General features: G+C 41.8%; 3 long non-coding RNA genes across 3 annotated transcripts; 1 reads left to right on the top strand and 2 right to left on the bottom strand.

Annotated features, from left to right (window-relative positions):
- Positions 1 to 769: 769 nt before the first annotated feature.
- On the top strand, positions 770 to 5,310 carry LOC119899090. The gene is made up of 2 exons (XR_005443710.1): positions 770 to 1,172; positions 4,726 to 5,310. It is a non-coding gene; the product is annotated as an uncharacterized LOC119899090 (long non-coding RNA).
- On the bottom strand, positions 4,491 to 7,069 carry LOC119899338. Its single transcript, XR_005443804.1, has 3 exons — positions 7,017 to 7,069; positions 6,846 to 6,927; positions 4,491 to 4,536 (listed from the first exon to the last, which is right to left on the bottom strand). It is a non-coding gene; the product is annotated as an uncharacterized LOC119899338 (long non-coding RNA).
- A 1,377-nt stretch (positions 7,070 to 8,446) lies between these two features.
- LOC119899348 lies at positions 8,447 to 9,422 on the bottom strand. Its single transcript, XR_005443815.1, has 2 exons — positions 8,973 to 9,422; positions 8,447 to 8,874 (listed from the first exon to the last, which is right to left on the bottom strand). It is a non-coding gene; the product is annotated as an uncharacterized LOC119899348 (long non-coding RNA).
- Positions 9,423 to 12,911: the final 3,489 nt, after the last annotated feature.

Here is a 12,911-nt window from a genome sequence, read left to right as displayed (position 1 = left end):
AGGTTATACCACCCAAAAATGCTGAAATATTTTGGAAAAACTGGAGTAGGGCTGTCCCCAACAAAGGATTTACATAGTCGAATCATGTGTGTTATTATGCACGGCGATTGCGAGTGGTCTCTATTCATTCAACTTGCACTGTAAATTTCCAGCTAAACAGAGGCTTTTGGAAGACCCTTTTCTCTCTCTCTCTCTCTCTCTCCTGTCATTCACTGGTCTTGTGCAGAGTTTTGTGTGCATGCCGTGCTGCCGACAACTGAATGCACGTCACGGTTCCTCGTGGGTCTAAAATAGCCGGCTATTTAAAAACAATGTAATATTCTTTGTGTGGTTCATCAACGGTGATAAATTATCCGAAAGCCCGAGGTGCGGACAACTCGGCGCAACACCAATGAAGCTGGGACTCCGTCTCTTCCAGTGGCGTTTTCTCCCAGAGGCCAAGGGAAGCCAGGCTTCCCCTGTTTTTATCAGACTATTTCTCATTTTAATAAAACACAATGTTTTTATTTTCATAAATCTTATGAACTGTTACTATCATCTCTTCCCCATTTCTCACTGAGTATTTTACAATAAGTGAAACAGCGTCCCTCTAAATGCGTTGGATGTGTGGTGAAACACTATATTGCACCACCGTAGACTGACCTGCAGTCTGACTACACGGGGGAGGCCAGGCAGAGTTGGCATCCCTTTGTGAAAAAAAAAGTAAATGATTAACCAATCAGACGAGGCCACTGTCATGCCACTGCCTATCTGTGATTAGTCAGGATGATGCCAAGGGAAGCCAGCCGCTGTCTGACTTCACGCCTGTCAAATCACAGCATGCGATCAACGTCATTCAGATGAAATAACGGGAGCTGTTAGCAACTTTAGCTGGTGCAGTTATGGAGGGTGGAGATTTGGAGGTTTAGTTATAATAAATAGCTTTATTAAACTACCACTACAGCAGCAATTTAAGATTAAATCTGATGGAAGACCAACGCCAAAACTGGAGCTGGCCTGGAGAGGAAAAAGGGGTTTCGGACGTTTAGTGAGGAAAACTACATCCGTACAGAGTGGCTAGCTGGTAGCGCCAAACTTCAGTTGACTCTGTTGCAGTGGGAAATTCTATAACTTGGTTATTGACCACTTCGCCACCATGACAGACAGGAGAATGCCCTTCCTTTTCAAATAGGGTGAGTGAAATGACACCTCCTTCTCTCCATGAACTTAACTGAACTGCAACTGTGTGTGTGTGATTTTTGATGTGGTTACATTGTTTGTTTTGCTTTGCTTGCCTGGAGTTAGCTGCTGAATGAATAGTCAGCTGAAGTAACCTTATTGTTTTTACTGCGGTTGTGTACGCATAGATAATGAGCTCTGGACAGCACCTGCCACAGGGCCCTGGGCCAGGTTAGGCTACCCCACCCCACGCCACTGGTCTCTTCAGCAAGTGTTCCTCCTCTGCCACTACACACATACACAATACACCTACACATGCGCACTGACGACCCAGGGTTAGGGTTACAATACATATATTTATACTTTTCTGCAGATGACTCATGTTGATACTGTAATGTAATTGCACGGGGTTAAAAAAGGTAGTCCTTCCTACAACACAAAAAATGATGCCATGTAACAAAATCCAGGAAGTACTTTTCTTTCCAGCTAAATGTATTTGGAAAAAGTTCTAGTTCTATGTAAAATCAGACGTTGGGCACCCCCATATAGAAAAATGGTATGATCCTAAAGTTAGCTGCAGTTTACTCACATTTCACATTGATAAAGACAAATTCAGATGTCTTCCTCCCCAGCTTGTTTTCTGCTACACAGTAATATTCTCCAGAGTCAGAGGACTGGATGGACCTGAAGACAAGCTGTGGTTCTTTACTTAGAGGATGAAGGTTTGGATTTCCATTCTCCTTGTACCAGGTGTGTTTAGCTGCTGGGTTAGCATCACTGCTGCAGGTCAGAGTCACTGAACTGCCCTCCACTATCTCAGCAGAGGGACTCAGTGACACAGAGGGAAGCTTTGGAGCATCTGGAGAAGAAAACATGAACACATTTAATTTCAGTATGAGGTTGAGTTTTCACAGTGGAGCATTTTAAAGGGACGAACTCAAAGTGGAGGTGCAGCTTGATTTCCTCCTGTATCAGAAATTACATGTTGTCCTGTTGGACACTTTATTACTAATGCAAAGAAGACGTTTAAAAGAGAGTGGTAATCTTCATGTCATTTTAAGATGTGTGTTTGTGTGTGTGTGTGTGTGTTTTGAGGGTCCATCTAAGGCACATATTGGAAAATACCGAACTAGAAGGATCTATAAATAAAAGAGGAACAGATGTCTTCATTTTAGACTCAACTGTCAACACACACACACACACACACAGTAACCTTCATAAGATGTTGAACATTTGGAACTAAATTAATAAATATTCAGATGAAAATGTTACCTGTGACAGACAGAGTGACTCCAGGTGAACCAGTATATTTCCCACCTGGTTGGTTTGTTATGAACCTGAACTTGTACTCAGCTGAGTCGCTCTCTCTCAGGTCTGTGATTCTCAGAGTGCAGAAGTTTTCATTACAGGTATACTCGACACGACCTGAATACTCTGACTTTGTTTTCAGATCCACAGTTTCATCACCTTTAAACCAGAATTTTTCTTCAACTGTAGTATAATCGTCATTAATAAGGAATGGATATCTAAAGGTGCAGTTTATTTCCACTGTTGATCCTTTTAAGGCACAGATCTCTGTAGAATTGTAAGTCACTCCCCAGCCAAACAGGCTCTGTACCACTGTAACACAGAGCACATCAGACATAACAATCAAAATGAATAACTTCATTTAACATTCAGTTAATAAGACAAAGAGGATCAAACTACTGATATGATTTGTGGAAAGGAGACCTGGACAAGCTCAATTATCTGACTGATAATCTGCAGTTATTGACATAACAGTTCATAATCATGCATCTATCTAACTACTCAACTGGAATTTTATCAGGTATTTATCATATTTTATCATCACTGGGACACAGAAATATTTGTTACTCCGGGTGTTGCCTGAAAAGTGCATCTTATAAAAAGTCTTCCAAACAAAAAAATGTATAAAATGATATATTACACACTTTTCTGGGATAGAGCAGAAGTTCAGTATGATGTTGTTTTGTATCATTGTTTTCCTTTCTAACTTGTAACAAACACAATGAGTGGCTTGATTTCCTCTTGTATTAGAAACTACATGGTGTCCTGTACCTTGAATTCTAATTGCACACTTTGTTACTGAAGCAGTGGTGGAAAGACACGCTGAAGGAGAGGTAATCTTCACGTCTTTCAGAAGTTTCTTCGATAATTTTCTTTCATTCATTTTTTTGACTGCAGTTTCTGTAAAGTGTGTGTGTGCATTGGCAATTAGGGTGCATCTAAGGTGTCTTTAAAAGTGGCGTGCTATTTATACGCCATTCCAAGATATCATGTTACTGTAGGGCTCATATTTGAAATACCAAGGTAGAAGGATGTTGCATCTGAAATTAAGGGTCAAGATTGCAGAATAAACACAATCAGAGAATGTCTATGATGGTGGTCACAATATTTTGTGAACCAATGACATGATGACAAATGTTATTTTGCAAAATATTCAGTGCTTTTGTAGTGAAGAGAGGAAATAAGAAATTATTATGTAACATGTCTACAATATCATGGGTAAATGATTTGGTTTTATCCAATTCTACACTGAGTAACATGCAGCATATGTACAGTACAATAGGTTAAAAGCTCGACCTTGTTGGTGTCATGTCAGGGAATGTAAACTCACACACTGAAGGAGAAGAGAAGTCCTCATGTCCTTCTACACCACAGGAAACAGCTTCTTCAGGATACAAGTAGCGTGAATAAGATGTTCCTCTGCTAACATACATTCCCTTGATAAACCAGATGTAGTCAATCTGACCATGTAGACGACAACTGCTGTGACAATTCATCTCTGCCCAGTTATAAGACTGGTAGACCCGTAATCTGCTCACCTGCACCTGGAGATCTGAATATGTGAATAAGGAACAGAAATCTTCATTTTAAAGTGAACTGTCAACACACACAGATGCAAGTCATCTTGTTGATCACTTGAAGCTAAACTAATAAATATTCAGATGAAAATGTTACCTGTGACAGACAGAGTGACTCCAGGTGAACCAGTATATGTCCCACCTGGTTGGTTTGTTATGAACCTGAACTTGTACTCAGCTGAGTCGCTCTCTCTCAGGTCTGTGATTCTCAGAGAGCAGAAGTTTTCATTACAGGTATACTCGACACGACCTGAATACTCTGACTTTGTTTTCAGATCCACAGTTTCATCACCTTTAAACCAGTCTGTTTTCAGATGCAACTGTTCTTTATCTTGCAATTTAGTAAACCAGAATGTTTCCTCAACTGTAGTATCACTGTCATTTATTCTGGATGGGTATCTGTAGGTGCAGCTTATTTCCACTGTTGATCCTTTTAAGGCACAGATCTGAGTAGAGGTGTAAGTCACTCCCCAGCTGTTCTGGCCCTGAATCACTGTAACACAGAGCACATCAGGAATTACAACCAAAATAAACAACTGCATTTAACAATAAGTTAAACATACAGTGTGTAATTCCTGGCCTCATGCTCCAAACAAAATGGAGGTAGCATTTCACCTCCTTCTTCCCCTCAGCCAGGCTACTCTCTAAGTGATTGTGCTCCTCTGCTCTTTTCTATTCACAGCTGTTTATGTCTCCCTGGGAAAGTGGGCGTCACTTCTTCTGCAACAATGAAGTTGAAAAGACCATCACCTTGTGTGATGATCTGTGGGGAGACGCTTTTCTCCTGCCTGTAGGTGTGTCTGCTCCTCTCTGTTGAGGTGGTGGCAGTAGAAACGAGAGGTCGAGGAGCGCGACAGAGAGGGAGAGCAGCTCATGCAGCGTCGACAAGCTACTTCTTCGTTGTTGGGACCCAGAAATATTTGTTCTTCCAGATGTTAAAGATTTGAGGATCTCAACAAAATGCATCCATAGGGCTGTTTTGTATTGTTCTTTCCGACAATGACCAGTAGTGTTGTAGTACACAAGACCGGTCTTGGTCTCAAGACCACCTTTTGATGGTCTCGGTCCCCTCTCGGGATTGACTGCATTTGTTCTTGTTCTCGACTCTGGATTATTTCAAGAGCAGTCAAGACCTGAACTTTGGAAATATCAATATATTGCCTGAATGTTGTCTGATTTATTTGTTAATATACTAACTTTTGATGTAAAACGTATTGCTTCAAATGCAACCAATAACGCTAATTAAAAACGCAGTTGTTACTGTTAATGGCTGTCACCCCTCCCCGCCCTCCTTCACACGCACTCACACAAGAAAGTGAATGGGGGAGACAGGCGAAGCTGTGGCTTTCTGGGAGCAGGAAGATATGTCAGCAAAATCTTCGTAATAACATTTAGCTGCATAAACCATAAAGAATGAATCTGTCAAACAGCGTCCAGAAGAAAACACACAGCAATCTGTTGAGGGAAGTAGCTAATGAAGTTAGTTAGTTTGAGACTGAGGACAGGGCATGGGGTGACAACTTGTTCCTAAGATACAGTTTTGCTTGTGATAAACAATGATGAGACAGGCCACAAAAAGCTATGTTGCTAATGTGTAAGTTAAGTAACATCACCGTTAGCTACTGTCAGCTGCACGCAGCTCCGGACATTAAAGCTGCACTCTGTGGTACCGCTTCCTCATTTGTGTGAGAGAGTTAGCTTTGAGATGTGACGGCAGGGAGTGGAGACCAAGTAACACTCCTCCACTTCTATGGAAAATGTACATATTAAATAGGTTTCTCTGTATGGCCATAAGCACACGGCACTTTACTTTAAAAGAGCTAATTTTGAGTTTGAATACACAGTTGCAGATCAAAATGAAGGATCAAATACGGAAGACAAGAGTAACCTGAAAACCTAATGCTTGCACAAAAAATTGTATTGTGTAATAAAACAATAATGATAATTACAGTATTTTTCCTCAATAACAATAATACAAATGTTCAATAAATGTTTGATTTTGACTCTGTCTATATAAACTTTGTTCTTGGTCTTGACTACAACACTACTAACCAAAGTAAGAGGAGAAATACTGTATCAGTTATGGGAGAGTCTGTGCTTTTCTTGGTCAGTTCTCTCTGTTCATTGTGTGGTCAGGTTGCTGCGTAAGTGTGAAAGCTAAAAATAAATGCAGAACACTGAGGTGTGAGAGATTGTTTATGGCAGTTATGATATAAACAAAAGATAAAAGCTAAAAACCGTTTTTGACGCTGAACATGGAAACATCACACTGATGTCAGACATTACAAAAGGAACTAGCAGGGTTTGGTGCAGATGTATGAATATTTGAGAGAAGTCTGTCTGTGATGACTTCACTGTGAGACCAATATACCTCCAAAAACTATACTGTGATAAAAGCAGCTGCAGGCTCAGCGATAGAGCAAATTAAACAGGACAATTTGTTTTTAAAGAGTCACAATTAAAAACCACGATATTCTCAGTTTACAGCATGTAAAAGTACTTAGCACACAGGTAGCCTACTTTTTGCAAAGGACAAAGCAAAAGAAATTGGCCACAGCAAACTTTCTAATATCCAATAAAATGTACACAAACACAAACAACTATATTAAAAAACATTAACATCTGGGGAGTTTCCACAACTGTAAATTAAAACTAATTTTTTCTAGCTTTTCTGGGTTTGCCTTTCACACAACTCTAAGCCACTTATTTCTACATGTGACCTTCAGCCTACTTTTACAAGACCAGCATTTTCACATATTCCCTCTTTTATTGCAATGAATGTAAGTTTAGATATAACAGTACCTGACACAGAGAGAAGGAAGACGACAAATCCTCTCGCTGCTGCAGTTAAACTCATATTTGCTCCTCTCATCTCTCTGTGTGGCTTCAGAGACAATAAAACATGTCAGCAGATAAAATAATGTACACAGGAGATATACAGTATCAATCTCATCAATAAATAATTCTACTTACAGTGAAGAAGGACGCTGTCTTTAAAGATACCTTTCCTCTGTGGTCAGTGAGCAAAAGACGGATGTCAGGCTGTTAGACAACTAGATTTCCTTCCTCTTTAGATTACTAATATACATGATGAGCTGAATGCAAATTAACACCATATCAAAATAAAGTTTGACATTTTACAACTATAAATTTAATAAGAGAATAAGAAAATAATATTACTGTTGGTATCAAACCTGTTTAAGAAAAGACTATTCAAAAAACAAGCGCAAAAACAAGAAAGGTGTTTAAGTTGGTTTGATGCTCACTTGACACGTCTAGTGCATCTTTAGACAGTGAAATAACCTTTATACCAGTATAAGTTTAAAGATGGACTGCAGAAGTATGGGATGCAAAAAGTGTAAGAAAAGTAGATCAGAAACAATGAATTACATTTTGCAGCTCTCTCACTCACAGTCATTCTGACTCTGTGTCACTGTAACACAGAGCACATCTGACAAGATGCTGCTGGAGGTAAGACAGAAAATATGTCTTCTTGTAATTTGGGTGAAGTGACTCTTTGAAACAGACAGTGGAGGGAGCTCTCAGAGTGAGGAAGCTTTAACGTGCCACACTTAAGCTTTCCCACTAGAGGGCAGTGAAACATCACAGATACTGAATCAGGACGCTAAAACATTTTACCATCCATCACTGAATGTTTACTCAAATCTACCTTTGTTGCTTTATTTTCACTTCTACCCAAAGCTATTTGCATTTTAGCTCGTTTACCCTGGACATTTAATTCATTAAGTATTAGAGGTCCAGATAAAGTTCAGAAAGTGTCAATGCAGACATTTGGGACCAACGTCTTTGACATATCACAATAGCAACAAACTTTAGATTTTGTGATTGGTTTTGCATAAACTATCAATGATGGGCTTTTATTCTGAAAGGCTTCACATTTAGTTAACCTCAACCCGCTCTGCTCCCATATATGACACCAAAAATGGACTAAATTGACATTTGCAGCTCAAATTTAGGTTAAGCTCCTCTTCATTAAACTGTCTGTGCATCCTCATATCAGCAACATCCCAAATCATCTATTACACTGTGGCACATTTCATCCTCATAGTGACAAGAACTGAGAATGTGAAGAATAAGCCAAAGCAAAAGAACACATTTGAATTTTATTTAAAGCTGGTAAATAAAATTGTGTTATGAAAAATTAGCAGACAAGCTGAAATCCAAACCTTTATCACACAAATGTTTCCAACTACAGAGTTGTCCAACAGGTCCATCACTTGTTGTGGAAGCTGGCTGTTATTTGAATCAGCCACAGGAATTCTTAGAAAAAGTAACATCTAGCAAAGTGTGCTACTTGCAATGTGTGAAATAGTGTATATGGAGTTAAATGTGATGCTTTCAGTTCACTGTCCCTGTTTTGAACAGACTTCAACCAGGACAGGTGCAAACACAGAAGTTGTTTATTTTGTTCAGTTCAAAATAACATTTTCCATAAAAACTTCACAGTTCAGTCCTCACATTCTGTAATATAACTAACTAATATAACTAACTGGAAATAATAAGCTTACATTATAGTTTAAGCAGTAAGATAAGTCACAGACAACCTGACTATCCGCTGATCTAAACAATAAATCACGTCTGAAACGTCGACATGATTCAGTTCAACCTGCCAACACCACCTTCTTCTAAACTTTCTGCTACATGCGGCTGCTGTCTGTGCTGCTGACTCCACCCTGCTGCTGCTACTGGAAACTGAAAAGGAAAACGTTTGGAGTTGTAGGTAAATGGATCCACTTCCTCCACAGCTTCGATCTCCGCGTTGATATTTCAGTCGTCCTACTTTGTTTCCATGAGTCTGGTTCAACTGCATCTGAAGAAAATCACATAAAACTTGTGTAAAGTTAGAGTTTTAAATTTAACTGTAAATCTGAAGTCGGCCTGTTTTATTTTGATGCAGGAGGCTCTAACCTGACTGGACTTCACACCATGTCTTCCTGCTGCTCTGTGTCTTCTGTCTGTGCTGCAGTGACGCTCTTAAAGTCTGAGATGTTCTCATACACAGGACCAGAGTCTAACTGATGGGAGAGACGACAAAATGAGGCTCAATTAACCTCTTTCATTAAACCTGCATATAATTAGAATTCATAAAACATCAAATCAGGTTTAAAAGTGAATTATTTTTTTGACCAAATGCTTAGCCTCTCTCTTTTAAAATTACAAACAATAATTAAACTAATAATAATAATGAGTTTCCACTGGTTGTCCTCAGTTTGTAGTATGAGGAGATAAATTTTGCTGCCATGATTTGGCATTTGGGCATTTTCCAAAGTAAATAAGAGAGTTTCTGTCTGTCTGATATAATTTGAACTTGAGGTAGATTTGGGAAATGTTTGGGAAGTGTTTTTCTTTTAAGGTTTTATATTTAGGACATGAGGTTAGAAAGTGCAGCTCTGTCTCTACATGTTCTCTGTCAAACTGGGAGCAGTCTCTCTTCTTCTGGTAGCCCTTTTCTAAGGCCAGGCTGTATGTTGTCAACACTTTTCTTAGTTTACTGTGCTCAGCTAATTTGCCAGTGTGAATTCTCTTTTTAGGGTCAGATAACATTGTAATTTGCTTTGTGTTTTGGTTGTTTCTTGCCAGTATTCAGTATATTTATTCTTTTTGCTTGTTGATAATTTGGTCTGCTTGAGTTGGTGTTGCTGTCCTGAGGCTGTTGGGGACTTGTTACTGCAGAGAGCCTGAGGACCAGCTGGCTGATGGGACTCTTCTCTGGTTTCAGCTCCTGGTATGTTAGGGCTTTGTGATGATATGTCTGGGGGTTAACTGATTTTAAGTGATTGTAAAATTTAATTATTGGCCGAGCTCTGCTCTACACAGATTATTTGGTGTTTTTCTCTGCACCTGTAGGATGCTCTTACAGAACTCGCTGTGGAAAGATTCTACAATTGTTTTGTCCCATTTGTCAAATTCATTATTTAGTTGTGGTCCCCAAATTTCCCTGCCATACAGAATAATGGGTTATAGTTATTGCATTGTGAGAGAAAAAAAATTAAATTGTAGATTTTTATATTAGTACTCACTATATTTATTTTAGGAAATAAGTTTCGGTCACAATGTAACATTTTTAAAGTAAGAGCCACAATATTAACATTTTGATTATTGATTATTGAAAAGGTCACGTTTTTACAATAGAAACGCTTCATACATGTAGCCTAGGTGAGATTTAAACACAGACAACTGTTGATCCTATGGGGACCATGGAAACACCTTTGGCTATATACATACATTTGCATGTCTTTTGTCAGCTCAGGAAGAGTCAATGAGTGTATGCTAAAACTCCAGATAAGATTACCATTTGTTTTGTAGTTACCGTTTGCTGTTGTCTTTGAACAATGATTGTAAATGGTGACTAAAGTGTATTCAAAACGAGCTGCTTTGACTGCACTGACTGAAGTGCTTTTGAGGCTGCAGCCACTGACCTGGACGAAATAACTGACACTGTGACATCCTACATCAGTTTTTGCGAGGACGTGTGTGCCGACTAAAACCTTCCGCACATACAACAACCAAAAACCCTGGTTCACATAGAAACTCAGGGAGCTTCGTCAGACCAAAGAGGAGGCCTTCAGAAGTGGGAACAGAGTCCTGTACAACCGGGCCAGGAACACACTGATTATAGAGGTCAAAGCAATAAAGAAGAGCTACGCTGAAAGCTAGAAAACAGTTTCATAGCCACCAACCCTGCATCAGTGTTGAGAGGCACTCACTAACTACAGGAGACCATTCCCCAACACGGCTGGTACTCAACGACTGGCTGACGAGCTGTCCGGTCTTTGTTCTACCAGACTGTGAGGCCCAACAGTAGGTTTGAGATGTCTGTGAAGATTCTCAGTCATCCAGATCATAGTTATCCAACGAAGGTTAAAGTCAAGGGCAACTGGACTTGGTTGAATCTTGTTAGGTTTGAGAAGCCCACAGTCACACCTCTCACCCATTCCAACTTCAACTTCAAACAGTCACCTTCCCCCACTGCCACCCTCTCCGACCCCTCACCTGCACTCACGATTTGTCAAGAGGATGTGCGCCAGCTCTTCCAGAGGCAGAAGATCAGGAAGGCTCCTGGTCCAGAGACTGTGTCACCACCCGGCCGGAAAATCAGTGCAGACCAGGCCCCCATCTTCACACAGATCTTCAACAGATGACTGGAGCTATGTGAAGTTCCCTCCTGCTTCAAACGCTCCACAATCATCCCGGTCCCCAAAACACCCTCTATCTCTTGATTAAATGACTACAGGCCTGTCGCCCTGACATCTGTAGTCATGAAGTCTTCTAAAAGTGTTGGCCCACCTGAAGGACATTACAGGCCCCTTGCTGGACCCCCTGCAGTTTGCCTACAGGGCTAACAGGTCAGTGGATGATGCAGTCACTTTGGGACTGCATTACATCCTGCAATACTTCGACTCTCCAGGGACATATGCAAGGATCCTGTTTGTGGACTTCAGCTCGGCGTTCAACACCATCATCCCGGACATCCTCAGCACCAAACTCAACCAGCTCACTGTGCCTCCACCTGTCAGTGGATCACAAACTGCCTGGCTGACAGGAGTCAGAAGGTGAGACTGGGGAACATCACATCACATCTCCCCCTCGCTCCCATGACCCCCTCTCTCTCGCCCTGTCCGTTCCATCGCCCCGCTCCCGCTCTCTCTTCGGCGGTAGACCTACTATGAGTTGTGTTGCCAGTGGAACCGGCGCACTAATTCATTAAACTTTAAATAAAATATGTAAAAAGTATTGGTATCGCTATCGGCAATACCAGCCTGGATATTACTTGTTATTGGATCGTACAGGAATTAAGGTATCGCACATCACTACTTGTTACAGCTACTGAGAGCAGCCTTCTATATATTTTACTGTTGCAGCTATTTTTCCCTGTATGTTAATGAGGCTGTGAGATTCCCGACTGGGGATTGGCTGGTTCTGAGGAAGTTCTGGCTGGTCCCACCTCCCACATCTGAGATCCCCAATTGGAGCGGCGCAACAACCCTACTCCAATCCCTGAGCTGCCTGCAGGACCGCCTTCAAGCTCCTCTGGTTCAAATAGGCTATCCCCTGTTCTATTTCGTATAGGCTTCGCCCTCTAAGAGCTGTCGCTATTGGGTTCATCCCCGCGCGCATGCGCAGTCCTGAAGATTTCTTTCGCGCCCATGTGCCATGCACGGGCCTCTCTCAGGTCCGCAATTTAGGTATATAATACCGGCGAGACCAGAGATCTGCTCCCCTTTTTTTCTTCAGCGCTGCATAGCAGTCATTTCGGAGAGCAGAGTAGCATCTAAAGAGCAATTTTCCTGACTAAAGAGCTTTTCCTATGGCTACTCACCGCTCTACCGTTGAGGTCCGCCGCTCGGAAGGAGTCCGCCTCTGCCCGTCCTGCCACGCCGGCTACATCATGGGGTTTGATCTCCACGCGGCCTGGCTCTGACTCCCCGGGCCTCGCGCCCCTACTGCGCACAGCTGCCCGTGGAGGAGAAGCGACGGCGGGTCGACGCAGGAGGAGGAGGGACGACGAAGCTAGCTGGGCTAAGCCAGTTAGCTTCACGGCGGACCTCGCCGGCGGGACTGCTGGCGATGCAGGGCTCGAGTCCTCTGACTCTGCTCCCTCCATTGCTGGCTCCCCGCCAGGCTCTCCCCTCTTCCCGCTGGAAGACCTGGAGTTTGACTTGGAGCTGGATAAGAAGGCGGCGTCGCTAGCTCCTGCTCCACTTCCGCCTTCCAGCTTGCCGTCCTGCGGGGCTCTCTTCCGGGATCTCCCCAACATAATCAAGATGGATGCTGAGCTCAAGGGCGTGCAGATGCCTGCTGAGCCTCCTGCACCTGCTCCTAGCGCCATGCTCGGCAACATCTACC

The sequence above is a fragment of the Micropterus salmoides genome, unplaced genomic scaffold, assembly GCF_014851395.1.
Source record: "Micropterus salmoides isolate LMB-PRFRI ecotype aquatic unplaced genomic scaffold, ASM1485139v1 Ms_hic_scaffold_1, whole genome shotgun sequence".
In the NCBI taxonomy this organism is placed as follows: domain Eukaryota; kingdom Metazoa; phylum Chordata; class Actinopteri; order Centrarchiformes; family Centrarchidae; genus Micropterus; species Micropterus salmoides.
The sequence above is the reverse complement of the archived record's forward strand: the minus strand, read 5'-3'. Positions and strand labels throughout refer to the sequence as shown.